Here is a 14478-nt window from a genome sequence, read left to right as displayed (position 1 = left end):
ACACACTAATTTAGGCTGTTAAATGGCATATTCCTGTTTTTGACCTGCAGGTGTCACCAGCGCTTTATTTATTAAGACATAATTTTAAATTGACTAGTACGAAATAAAAATGTGTATACACTATGTACATTATCTACAATACAATAACTGTTGTAATATATTCTACATTAGTTAATGGTATGTAATTAATTAACACTTATTTGTTGAAATAAGTTATTACAATTAAATATTTATGTTAAAAAAAGGGTAAGAGAGAGGGGGAGGAAAGAGAGAACATTATAATGACTAGTGATTCAATGTTTAAATTGGAATTGATTAATGATCCTATTTATGTTTAACATATTTGTAGCATTAAGATCATAGCAGCACTAAACATTTGTGTTTATGTTAGAGAGGCGATAAACACATCAGACTTAATGGTTGTTTTCTGTGGGTCCCGTAAATCACCAACAGAACGCAGATGGTCTTCAGATAGATATCAACTGCCAATTAGCCCACTGCACACAAACACACTTTCAATGGGTATTAATATATGAGCTCTTTTCCAAAACGCTATAAATCCATTTGAATAGTTTTCATGAAAATGAAATTTTTTTACCTAGACCCATACATTTAGTTAATATTCAATTTATCCTGTTAAATTGGTCTGTTGGCTCAGTCTGAACATGTTAAACAATGATTGTTAAATTAAACAACAATATTGTCGATTATAAATTCAAAGTTTTTTTTCTTTTTTCAAAACGCTACAAATCCTTTTTTTTTTTCAAGAAATTGTTGGTTTATGTAAAAAAAAGAAAAAAAAAAAAAAAGAGAGAACATGCAGCATATGACATCAGGGACTATAAATTACTATAAAATTAATATAAATCAAATATATACAAATGCATGAAATAAATAACAGCCAAATAAATAATAACATAAACTAAATAGTAAAATAAACTAAATATTTTATAATTTCATGTTTCAATATTTTCCACCACATAAAACAAATCATTTTAAAAGAACACACATACAAATACCATTAGATAATAAAAATACAATGTTAACATTACATTCAAATAATTTAGAAACACATTTAGGCTAATAAGTCATTCAGTGCCGAACCTGTAAAAAGTAATTACAATATTCAATAGGCAAGTCATTCAGTAATACACTGGCATTCAGCAGTGTCAAACCCATAAACAGTAGGACCATTGTCTGCTATACCTAAAACAAATCACATAGTGTGTGTGTGAGATGTGCTTTGAGTGTGTCAGAGGAGAGTGAGAGTGAGTGTGTGCGTGTATGTGTCTGAGAGAGAGAGTGTGAGCGTGTGTGTGTGAGAGGGAGAGAGAGAGAGAGTGTGTGCGTGTGTGTGTGTGTGTGAGAGGGAGAGAGAGAGAGTGTGAGCATGGATTACTCTACATCTTCCTCACTATGGCCTGCATTGTCAGTCACCTGATACAGTGCATCATCATAAAGAGCCCTCACCACATCAGACACACCTATTGCTCCTAACAGTGCCAGCACATCGTGCTTCTTTGCAGCCTTCACGGAGGTCCGCTTTGGAAGTAACTCTGGTTTCAGGTCAGCCCACCGCTTGCCCCGCTTTAATACACTATGGAAACAATACTCCCCATTGTAAGCCATCTTTAAACCAACCTTGTTGGTACTCAAATCAAGCATGCGTGCTTCACTGATTTTAAAGCTCTTCTGAGCCTTAACACACTCTTTTGTGGCTGACCTGTAATCAAACGCTTCCCAGTCTGTCCCATAAATGTGAACGTGGCTGAATTGCTGGAGGATGGTATGGTATTCCTGTGGAAGCAGAAATGGTCAATTTTCCTGATCTTCTGCTCAATTCTGCCAAAGACTCGATCTGCTGGGAGAAAACTGTGGCCCCTTACTGGAAAGGTGTGCTCTATGCGAAGGTTGGGAAAAAACTGACGAAGTTCCATGAGCATGGACACCATGTTCATGTTTTTGTTTTGCCCAAAACAAGAGTCGCTGAACAGCCGAAGCCCCGTGGATCTGCTGACTTTGTCCTGAAGTCGAACCTTGAGGCAATCACTCAGCGCAGAAGCAATTATATTGCTGTCTTTGCTACTCTCATTCTCCTGCCACACGTAGAGATGGACATCATCTTTTTTCTGGTGACTGTTCTCACCATGGTGCACAACAACACCAAACAAGTACAGATACATCTGCCGTGAGTAATAGGCTTTTCCTATTGGGGTTTTTGGAAGGACCATGTGTTGCATCATATCAAAACAGAGGGTCACATGACTTTCAGCAACCCTGCCTAACAAGTCATAAAACATGCGTGCTCTGCGACGATGCAAGATGAATGATGCAGATTCCATCTTCTTCTCTGTCTCAGTTAGGTTTGGATCTGTGATCCTAGTCTTGTGCTTGGCACAATCAGAGCATGCATCTGTAGCTGGGTGACCGAAGCCAAGATTGAAATCCTTGGAGAACACAGAGTAATAGAGAGAGTAGCTGGTCTGAGCATGGTTCTGAGCCTCAAAGAGTTCATGCATCTTGTGCACATTCAGGTCACTGGGGAGATACTTGCGGACTGGTGCTCCTCTGCGCCCATAATGGCTCTGGCCCTGCAGGTGAAAGACTGGATGTGCTCAACAATGAGTTGCCTTCTCCTGTTATGCTCCTCACTGTGCCGTGCACCGCCTCTTCTCTCTGGGCGAGCCTCTGCAGTCTCCGCATAATATTTAGCCACCCGGGACACACGGTCTTTGCTGATGCCTGTGAAAGTAAATAGTTTAGATTGTCATACATTGATCAAATCCAGTATGAAATAAACAGAGTTACACACAACTAACTTGCTATAGTTAATGTTAGTATCTGCACTTCCGTTAGGAAGAAAATTTTATGTTAAAAGTATCACATTCTCACTGATATGTGATAATAATGAATTTCTCTGAATTAATTCAGTTCCACTTCCTGTAATTGCAATTCAATTCAAAATTTAATTCACTGAACAGGGCTCTACGCTAAATAATCCAAAAATCGGATAAAAAATTAGCCTTCCCATTACAAGGTGAAATGTGACTCCTTAAGGTGATTTACAGGCGATTTATCCTTTGTTTTTACCTTTTCGTGTTTAATCAGGCTCAGAGGTGACATGAGTGCAATCAAATTCATAAATTCATGTTGAGATTAATGTTTAAATATAGTTTTAGATGTGACTTGTTTTACTGTTGACGACGAAACCAGCCAATAGTGTTATAGTCAGACAATGTAAGTCACTTACAGTAATAATAACTTTGTGTTTATTTAACTGCTGTATTAAATTAATATCTCATTTACAAACTCCCTTAAAATTATTGTTTCGCAATATCACAAAGCTCTATTATAATCAACAAAGTTCTCTGTACTGCATAATCGATCTCTTATTTACACTCTGTTTATGAAAGGATTCGTGAGATATGTTCGTGATACATTACTCAAAAACATATAGAAACACAAATATGCTGATCGGGTCAGTTGCACAGGGTGCTCCTAAATATTTTTTTCATAGTTGCACGTAGTAATTTTCAGTCGCAAATGCGAGTGATATGGTCGCACTGTAGAGCCCTGAATGAACTGAATAAAATTCTGAATGTTGCATCAGTAGGCTAGTATTATTATCAATACTTTCCATGTCAGGTTAGCATGCTTGTTTACAGCCAAATATCTTTGCCGCAAGGAAGAAACCCACCGAACGGTATTAAACTAGGCAATACTGAAACGAAAGTTGTACTCACCAAACACTTTAATGAAGGTCACCCTCTCTGGGTGACTGCTGCACAAAAGACTGTACTTGACTGATATATTTTGGTCTTTTTGTTTGTTTACGTCAAGTACTTTAAGACGCTGCCTTTTCACCTGTGTTATGTCCAGGAGATGGAGAATGGCTCTGTCCTGGTCAACCTTGTTTGGTCTTTCATAAAACTCATCATCAGGTAGTCCGGTGACAGTTTCTCAGCCTGACAGAAATCGGTCCCACCAGCCTTGTGTTTACATCCCACTGAGGGTATTAACGCGCCCCCTGAGTGACGGACCTTCTTCTTTTGTTGTTTTTTATGATTTTCTTTGTCCAGTCGGCGTTTTCTACCCCCATGTGTAGGTCTTACTGGCTCATCTAGGCCATCAAAAGTGTTATTATAGTTTAAAGAACTCATTTTAATGTCTGAGGGCAAACAAAAATCTCTCGCTTCAGAGCGCGCCTTGATTGATTGCGTCGAACGCTCAATTCTGATTGGTCGAGAGGACATATCGCATTTTGGCTAAAAACAGGTTCGGCGCTTATAGCGTTTTGGAAAAAAACTGCATCTTGCAGTACATTTTAAACAAGGAAATAAAGCGATTTGGCATGAAACATTTATGGAGCAGTAAATAGGTTCAGTACACTGCAAAATGGCATAATTAACTCATTTTTTTTAAATTTGGCGTTTATCGCGTTTTGGAAAAGAGCTCTTCATATACTTTATTACTATTAAATAATCTGTACCAAATGGACACGATGTCCTGACAGGCTGGAGTTTGTGCAGCCTCCATAAACACAATAATTTACATGCCACTGAACCAAACAGAACTCACATATTTAGCTGATTATTGCTGCTGTAAAAATAACTACCGAAAACACACAAACTCAAGACTGCTCCTACTGAATAGCAACAGAGCTTGGCGAACGACTCCCTCTCGTGACGTCATATGACGCAGTGTGAAAAAAAAAGTTGTTTTTGAGAGCGGTCAAGGAAACCGTCACTTTGTCTTCTAAATTTGTGCCCTTAGGTCTTGTAAAATATGTTCAAATAGTGCATTAACGGTTCGTATAGTATTTTCATTCACGAATATATGTTTATCTCGAATTTTTTCTAACCTGCAATATGCACTTTAAGTTAGAGCAAGATGAGACAGTTAATAAAGTAAAACCATGGTTCATTTTGTAAGCGGATGTCTTGTCATTGTGTAACTGTAACATGATAATAAATAAATGTTTCTTTGTTGAATCCAAAAGTATGCGAGATGCTGCTGGGGTGTGAAGTCTTTGAGTCGGTGCTCTTTGGTCACGGGAATCTTGACATACTGTATCTTCAAAAAACTCATCAAACCAAGGTACTCAAAAATCTTCTTAGTGTAAAAATCCTCTATTCACATGGTTTTATAATTTATCTTATATGTTGGAGAGCATTTAAATTGTTTTTCCTCATCTCATTGCTGTTTCAATCTTATTATTATTCTTTTTTTTTTAATAAATCCTTTCTTCACAGGAGCACACTTTACAAAGCAATGAAAGGAGATTTGCCTGATCAAGATGTGCTTACAGTTGCAGAAATTTACAAGGACGTTTCACCAGACATTGCACCACTCATCACAAAAATGTGTATAAATGCAGACGCACCATTAGTTGATTCTGCTCTCGGAAAAGTGCAAGAAGGAAGTCCCATCTCCTTCCACCATCCACTGCCAGTGAGCCAGACAGTAATTTTCCACCCAGACAGCCCTCCTCCACCACTTCTACCTTTAGACGGCTACAGGCTTGAGCCCACCAGCTGCCAATTTGTTTGCAGTCACCAACTGCATCTGCAGTCACTGAAGACTATGCTGTACATGGCCAGGAGAATTGAAGCTACCACAAGGGAACAGACAACCTGCTTGAAATAAAGTGCCCAAATGCTAAATGCAATGTTGATTGCAGCCATTTAAAGTTACACAGTGGTACCATGCAACTGAAATCACAACACAGCTAATACTGGCAGGTCCAAGGCCAGCTCTTGATTACTGGAATGGCATGGTGTTACTTTGTTATTTTTGAAGTAGCCAGAATCATTAGAGAGAAAGCCAATTACTTCTTTTTTATTTTTACATGTGTTTGATTTAGGGTTAGAGCCAAAGTCTGAAGGAAAGTACCTCTCTAGGACCAGGGCTGCTCTCTTCACCCTCAACAGAATAACTAGTATCAAGGTGTATCTGTGTTCACTACTCTCTGCTGTGTGTGCACTTAGATGGGTTAAATGCAGAGCACCAATTTTTAGTGTGTTTTACAAGACCTCACAATCTTTTCTCACACACACACACACACACACACACACACACACACACACACACACACACACACACACACACACACACACTCAGATTACATAATTTACACTGCAAAATTGAAAGTGCAATAAAAGATGTTATGAGATTAACATATTTTATTACCTATTTGATTGCAACTTAGAATCATTGCTCACATACATTTTTACATTTTCGTTTGTATCACTTTATTCCCCTGCTCTTTATTATTACATATTACCATCAATCCTCCATCTTCAAGTACTTTTGCACACTTGATCTCATCTGCTTGTTTCAACTCATTTATTAATGCGATTACACTTTTGTCTTGTTTCAGCAAGTTCTCTCTGGTGTTATTACATGACTCACATCACACTTATAACATAAAAATACAGATCTCTTATGTGTGAAACCTCATGTGGTATTGAAGTGATTCTTTACATCTGAAACTCTTACCGCAGTGACCACATATAAATGGTTTCTCTCCAGAGTGAACTCTCATGTGTCTGTTAAGAGTTCCTTTTAAGTTGAAACTTCTTCCACATTGCTGGCAGGTGAAAGGCTTCTCTCCTGTGTGAACTCTTATGTGATCTTCAAGGCTTTGTTTATAATTAAACCTCTTTCCGCACTGAGGGCATGTGTAGGGTTGCTCTCCAGAGTGAGTTCTCGTGTGGTCTTTAAAGTTATGTTTTTGACCAAAACTCTTTCCACACTCAGAGCATGTGTAGGGTTTCTCTCTATGAGTTCTCTTGTGGACTTCTAGGCTTTCATGTTGATCAAAACTCTTTCCACACTGATCACACGTGTAAGACTGATCTCCATTGTGAATTCTCATGTGTCTGATAAAGTTTTCTTTTTGAGTGAAACTTACTCCACACTGTTGGCAGGTGAAAAGGCTTTCTCCAGTGTGAACTGTCATGTGGCAATGAAGCTTTCCTTTCTGGTTAAAACCTCTTCCACACTGTTGGCAGGTGTAGGGCTTCTCTCCAGAGTGAACTCTCATGTGTCTGTTAAGGGATCCTTTTTGGTTGAAACTTCTTCCACATTGCTGGCAGGTGAAAGGCTTCTCTCCAGTGTGAACTCTTAAGTGTTCTTCAAAGCGTACTTTATAATTAAACTTCTTTCCGCACTGAGGGCATGTGTAGGGGTGCTCAGTGTGAATACTCATATGGTCTTCAAAGTGTTGTTTTTGATGGTAACATTTTCTAGACTCTTGACAGGTGAAATAACTTCTAGTCTTTTGAGTCCTTTTCCTTTTCTTCTCAATCTGTGAACAACTAAAAGATTTTTCTTCATTTATGAAATCATGATCTTTCTCTTCCATTTCATTTAGTACTTGACTCTCCTCTTTCAGTGCCCTCAGGTCTAAGGTGAAAAAAGACAAAAGTTAACCGCAGTTTAATGGCACAAAACAACAGACATCAAAACATTCAAACATGTAAAGTGTCAAAACTAACATACAACTACAGTCTATATCCACTAAGCAACTGTAAGAGGTGTTGAGTCCCACTGCACTGTTACCCTTTTAGCAACAGAGGGAGCTCACAAACAAGAAATCAGTTATACGAGTTATATGAAATGTATGACAAATGCGGATGCAGAATATAAACAAAAGCACATGGAGGACACAAAACTGAAAACAAATAAATGCTTGATTTTAATCATATATTATTTAAGTTCTTCATCAAGCAGTCTTTAGCATTGTGTGTAATACAAATCTGCCTTGATCATAGACTCCCATCGGGTCGCAATCGTACGTTAATTCAGACGTTAATTTGCTGGTGTCTGAAAATGAGTTTTGCCATTAAAACTGTTTTAAATGTCTGAAATGTTGATGGTAGTTGATAGCTTGATATGAAAATGTTGGAAATAAACAGCGGTGCTGACGTCTCGGATAAACTCCACTTTTGTTCCCTTAGCCCCACTTGGCCCAAGATATTTAAATGATAATTCATATGTGAGGTTGATGAATGATAGGCAAATGTGTTTATTTCCTGCCCGATATACCGTTATTAGGCCGACCTCAAGGACCAGCTGTTAACAATCTGTTCAATAATGACATGGACCATTTTTACTGTGACTGACTAAATAACAAAATTTTAGTCGACTAATCCTCTTCTCGACGACTAACATTCAGTAAACTATTAAGGGGGCAGCCCTAGTCGAGTGAAAGTGATGGCTGTCACCAGACCTTATTTTGCATATGTCTCAATTACATCAGAGCAAGTTAGACCACATGCAAAATTTTTATTAAACTATTTCATATGAAAAATGTTACTCAATCCTAGCGGTGCACCTTAACATTTACATATTAAATGAGACACAAGTCTACAAATGCTGTTTTTAAATCAGAGCTGAACTTTAAGAAAAACATTAAGCTGAAATTCTTTCAAAAAAGAAAGCTGCAGGAGGGCAAACAGAGCAGAAAAACACCTGACAAAGACAAATGAATTGAGAAGATGTGCAGGACAGTTCATAGAGTAGTCCAGATTTGAGAATGAAAACCAACCTGTTTGTTCCTCAGTGTCTTCATGTTTGACTCTGAATGTTTCTTCAATCTTCATGTCTTCACTCTCCTCTTTAATAAACGCCATCTTGATATAGGGCTGTCGCGGTTAAGGAATTTCCCTTGCGGTAATTTTGAGTGGCTCAGCGCGGTATGCGGTATTACCGCCATATAATCGTGTGTAGGCTGTTACAATGTAAGGTCATATTCAGAAATCAATAAACCGAAACCAAATCGCGTTGATATATGAAGTGAAGTAAACAGTACTTACATAGACACCTAGCCAGTAAGAAATGCAAATTTTGAAGAAAAAAGTCAGACATACTTAGAGCTTTGCATCTGAAATCTTCGTGTATATAACAGTTAGCGCGCACCCTCGAGTCTGACTGGACGAGAGACTTTCTGTCAGTATTTCACCTGCGTGTTTTAGGCGAGCTGTCAGTCAGTGCTGTTTCATTGTTAGGCCACAAGATGGAGGCAAGAGACTATCTTTGAGTAAGTCTTTAATCCGTTCATTCAACTATACGTTCAAAAACGCTTATTTATTCAACGAGAGACGTAATGAAACACGATGTTAAAATCATTTTAACTTTAATCGCCACTTTTAAAGGCTCAGCTGACCAGCAGAGCACCGATGTTAAGACAGAGATTTCACTTTCATTGGACATGACAAGCTAGTTTCACATACATACCTGACTCGATCTGAAAGACAGACGCAGGTAATCGCACAAGCTCAGTCGATCTCTCTCTCATTCGCTGTCTGTTTAGGCTTGTTAAGTGCATATCTACTGAGCCTCATAATAAACACATTATGTTATCATTACTAACTTATTACTAATTTAATATTCAGCGCACAGGCATTAAGTGAGAAGGGCAAATCCTTAGGAAAAAAGAAAACAGGCAAATATCGCGGTTGCTGCGGTTGTTGCATTCCTCTGCGGTTATGCACGTCAATAGCGCGGTATTGCGATATTGCGGTTATCGCGACAGCCCTATCTTGATAATAGTGTCACGTGGATCTCAGTTGCTCCACCAGGAGTTTTTTCTGTTTGGAAACGTTGCCCTGTTTAAGATGAGAGTAATTAACAGAAATATAAAAAAAGAAAATAAATAAATCTCTGTGTGCATCTCAATCAGCTCTAGTTCAGTAGTCAGTGCACTAGTAAGGGAATCAGAGTAATACACTGTAAAAAGTTTGCTGTAAATTTTACAGTAACTTACTGGCAGCTGGATGCCAGTAAGTTACTGTAAAAATGTTTACAGTATTATTACTGTAAGTGCATATACAGTACTAAAACGTCTTTACTGTAATTTCATTTACAGTATTTTTACTGTAATTTCATTTACAGCATTTTTACTGTATCTTCAATTACAGTATTTTTACTGTATTTTCAATTACAGTATCAGTACTATAGAGTTTATTTTCATTTATTTTAAACATTTTTTACCTGTAAAAACAATCCAATTGTCGTACAGCACTGAAATTCAAGATTTTTACCACCCCAACCCCATAAAAATCACAATAACTCATAAGCATTAGTTCTGATAATATTCTTTTTATTTGTTGAACATTTTCTTTTTAAAAGTACAAATTACAAATATTGACCTCTAGGATACAGCAGAAAAAAGGGCATCACCACAGTCCCCTGGAGACTTTGTATCATGGCAAACATACACATACTGAAAAGCAAAAATAAGTAAGTACACTACCAGTCATAAGATTTTTTTTAAAGAATTCTCTTCTGCTCACCAAGCCTGCATTATTTTGATCCAAATTACAGCAAAAGCAGTAAAATTTTGATAAATTATATAAATTAACTGCTATTTGAATATATTTTACAATTTAATTTATTCCTTTGATCAAAGCTGAATTTTCAGCATCATTACTCGTCTTCAGTCTCACATGATCCTTCAGAAATCATTCTAGATATATATATATATTTTTTATTTAATTTTTTTTAATTTTCAGGATTCTTTGATGAATAGAAAGATATTATTTAGCAAGGATGATTTAAATTGATCAAATGTGATGATAAAGACATTCATAATGTTACAAACTTATATTTCAGATATTTCAGATAAATGCTGTTTATCTGAACTTTCTATTCATCAAAGAAACCTGAAAAAAATCTACTCCACTGTTTTTAGCATTATAATAATTTCAGCAACATCATAATAGTTTTTGAGCAGAAAATCAGATTATTAGAATGATTTCTGAAGGATCATGTGACTGCAGCAATGATGCTAAAAATTTTGCTTTGATCACAGAAATAAATTACATTTTAAAATATATTAAAAAAGAAAACAGTTATTTTAAATAATAAAAAAGGGTTCAAAAGTGTACTGTGTTTGCTGTACTTTGGATCAAATGAATGCAGGCTTAGTGAGCAGAAGAGACCTACTTTAAAAACATTTAAAATCTTACTGTTCAAAAGTTTTGTCTGGTAGTGTAAATACAATAAAATCATACAGTAAAAATGAGTTTGTGTTAAATTTTAGTAATTTTGAATTAAAGTTGACAAGCTCTCTGATGAGAAACAGCAGAATGGGATTCGGGCTGATGCTTGTTGTTTGCACCCTCCTTCCAGAAGTCCAACAGATCTGTGACTGTCAATGCATTTGCTGCCACAAAGGTTGACTGTCTGAACGAACCTGCAAGCACAAGAAAAAAAAAATATTTTTTTTAAAGCAGTGTTTAAAGAATTTGCCTCAACTGTCCAACTTGATGCTGTATGCATTTTTTTTTTTAAACATTATATACTACATATGAACGCTGTAGTGAGAAAAACTGAAGAAACATTTTATTGAAATTTTTTATAAAGAATTTTATGAATGGGCCAGTGAATCACTGATTCAAGGTGTTTAAAAAAGGTAAATTCATTCAGTAATGAAACACTGCTGTGTGCAGAGACGCACGACATGGCTTTGTTTAGAACCATTTTTACAAAATGGACAAAATTACTAAAGACAATATTTTCTTCATAATTTAAATCACTTAATATTACATTCTTGTTTATTGAATTCTGTTGTCCTGATACTAGTAAAGTCTGCCACAGACCATGCTAAATGCTAACCAATCTGTTCATATAAACATTCTAATAGCGTGTGTGTTTCCTAGAAAGTCTGTGGATATAATAAACCTACTATGATTAAAAATCTCTATTTGTTGCTTTACAGTAACAATAATCTGAATTGACAGACGGTAAAATGATTGCTATTATGAATTTAAAGGTTACAGTAAATTAAAGATACCTGAAGCAGCTGCATTTTGCTGTTTAAATGCTGATTTAATAGAAATAATTTTAAGCGCATGCAAACCCGATCTTGATGTGACAAGACATGGTAATAAAAAACATTCCCAGGAAATAAATACCTTACAAATGTGTACTTTAATAACAATATAACTTGCTTAGGATAAAAGCATCTGAAAAAATACATGAATGTAAATGCAATGTAAAACAAAATGTGTTTTGGGTTACCTAATTCTGCATGTCTGTAAAATGGACAGCTGGCTGTATGATTCTGCATCTGATGTTCAGCATCCAGTTTGTGCTTAGAGAAATCTCCTGTAACAGACAGTGTCACAACACCCTTTTAGTGTTACTATAGTTTATGATCAGAAAAGACAACTACTGTACAGTAATAAAATTTACATTTTTAATAAAATAAACATTTATAATATTTATTAGCAAAACAAGCTATATTAATATATTGCTAGCCCGTTACTCTCTTTAAAAAGTTAACCCGTTCTGCAAGTCAGTGGAGAACAGCAGCCTGTGGCTAATTTGGCTAATTTAGTAACGTTAACATAACATTAGTTGAGTTGATGAAAGGGGAAGCTCACCTGTTGTTTGCACCGCGACGACGGCAATCACCAGAAAAGACTCTAATACACCGCCGATGCAGACGACATGACCACGAGACCACAAACTTGAAAATAAAACACAAAAGATGCAGTTAACAGCGGTGTTCAGTTTTACCTCAGTGTTTCATGTTAGCGCGCTGTTTTCACGTCTGTCACTGAATTTAGGGACCGTCTATGAAGTTACATACGACATTGATACACACATTTCTTAAACATCATTTGAAGAGAATTACTTTGCCAGCTATAAAGAGGCAGCGTTGAAAAGATATTATGCTGCTCTGTGACTAACGTTAAGTTTGTCAACTTCGGCTTACTGACATTATTAACTAACCAGTTCATGTTATCGTCGATACTATGGCAGTCATTCACAAGAAAATACACCTCCGACTTTACAGACGACATCCAGACCAGAAACTTGAAAATAACAAACAAAAGAAGGGCTTGAAAATACTGTTTAAAATCTCCACAGAAACAGGTATTGCCTAACGCGCTTTACCTCAGTATTTCAGTTCGCTGTTAAGCTTGACTAAGGGCTCGTCAGACGAGCTAACTTGCATTAAAGGGCAGCAGAATAAACGTGTTTCTCAGTTTAAATAAAGTTTATTTCGACTAATATGTGTCACCTTAACTTACTCACCAGTCCTTGTTTTCACCGTTATGGCGGCGCCCTGGCCGTCAGTCAGAAAAAAAGGCTACGGACATGAAAAACACGATGAATATTGTTAAGTTTCCTGTTAACAAGTGAAAACATCTTAAAATTGTTCAGTTTTTCATAAAACATAAATAATATACTAACCTTTTTGTCAAGTTATTGGTGCAACATTTCTCTTTTGTCCTTTTTACCGCCACTTCCTCTCAACAGGAGAAAAAAAATCTCCCTTGCCATTGGTCAGTTTTTCGCGGGCAAGGTCACTACTGTAAATTTACAGCAGTTTACTGTAAACGGATTTACAGTAGTGGAGAATTACAGTAGTGACCACATATTTTCCCATAATCCTTTGCAGTTTACAGTAAAATACTGTATATACATTTTACAGTATCTTACTGTAGATATTACAGTAAAATACTGTTCAAATTACAAAAATCGGTTACAGTGTAGTTAATGGACTTAAATGATTTGATTTCACAAACACTCAAACCTTTTAACTTACTATTCCATTTTGATTAACATTTAATGATTAGTATATTACATTTAATCGATTACACACTTTAAAATTGCTATTGTTTGTAAAGGTTGTCATTTCTCATGTTTGAGTTTGTTCTCGTTGTATTGACATTGTTTTGAGCAGCAGGTCTCTCAGCGAGCGGTGATTCGAAACAGTGAATCATTTTGTGGATCAACCGATTCAATTGACTCGGAGTTTGTAATTCATGTTTCTGATCTGAATCACTAACAGAGAGAGAAATCAGGCTGATCTGTGGATGAGCTTTACTCTCTCAAAATAACGTTCATTATTAGATCAAATATTACAATATTACACGCAATAATCATAAAGTTTAAATCGCCTGTAAACCATATAAAATAGACTGAACGCGCATGAATTTAAACACTTTAAATGATTAAGACTACAAACCTTTCTTCAACTGAAAGCATTCACTGATGCAGGAGCGCGCCGCAGCCTTATGACGTCACATCACCAGATCAAAAAATAAAAGTCCCGTTCACGCGCTTCTGTGTCTACAATCCAAAGAGTGCATAGATATTTACAGGGAAACATATATGAACTATAAAAGTTATGTCAATGGTATTAAGAGTTTTTTTCTTAATGTGAAATACACATTAAAATATATATAAAGAATTAAATGATAAAAATATTATTTTACACAAATTTACAAATGGTGATATTTATAATTTTAATTACTTATTTATTAATTATTGTATTTTTCCAAAATGCATTCATTCATTCTTTCATTTATTCATTTATGTATTTCTGACAATATTCATGTCCACAATTTTTTCTTTCCATGTTCATTTAATATTTATTTTGTATTTATTTCTGCATACATGTCTACATTTATTTACTCATTTACTAAGACATTTATTTATTTAGACCTTTCTTTGTCA

Source organism: Garra rufa, chromosome 4 (assembly GCF_049309525.1).
Source record: "Garra rufa chromosome 4, GarRuf1.0, whole genome shotgun sequence".
NCBI lineage: Eukaryota > Metazoa > Chordata > Actinopteri > Cypriniformes > Cyprinidae > Garra > Garra rufa.
Note: the sequence above shows the minus strand (reverse complement) of the source record.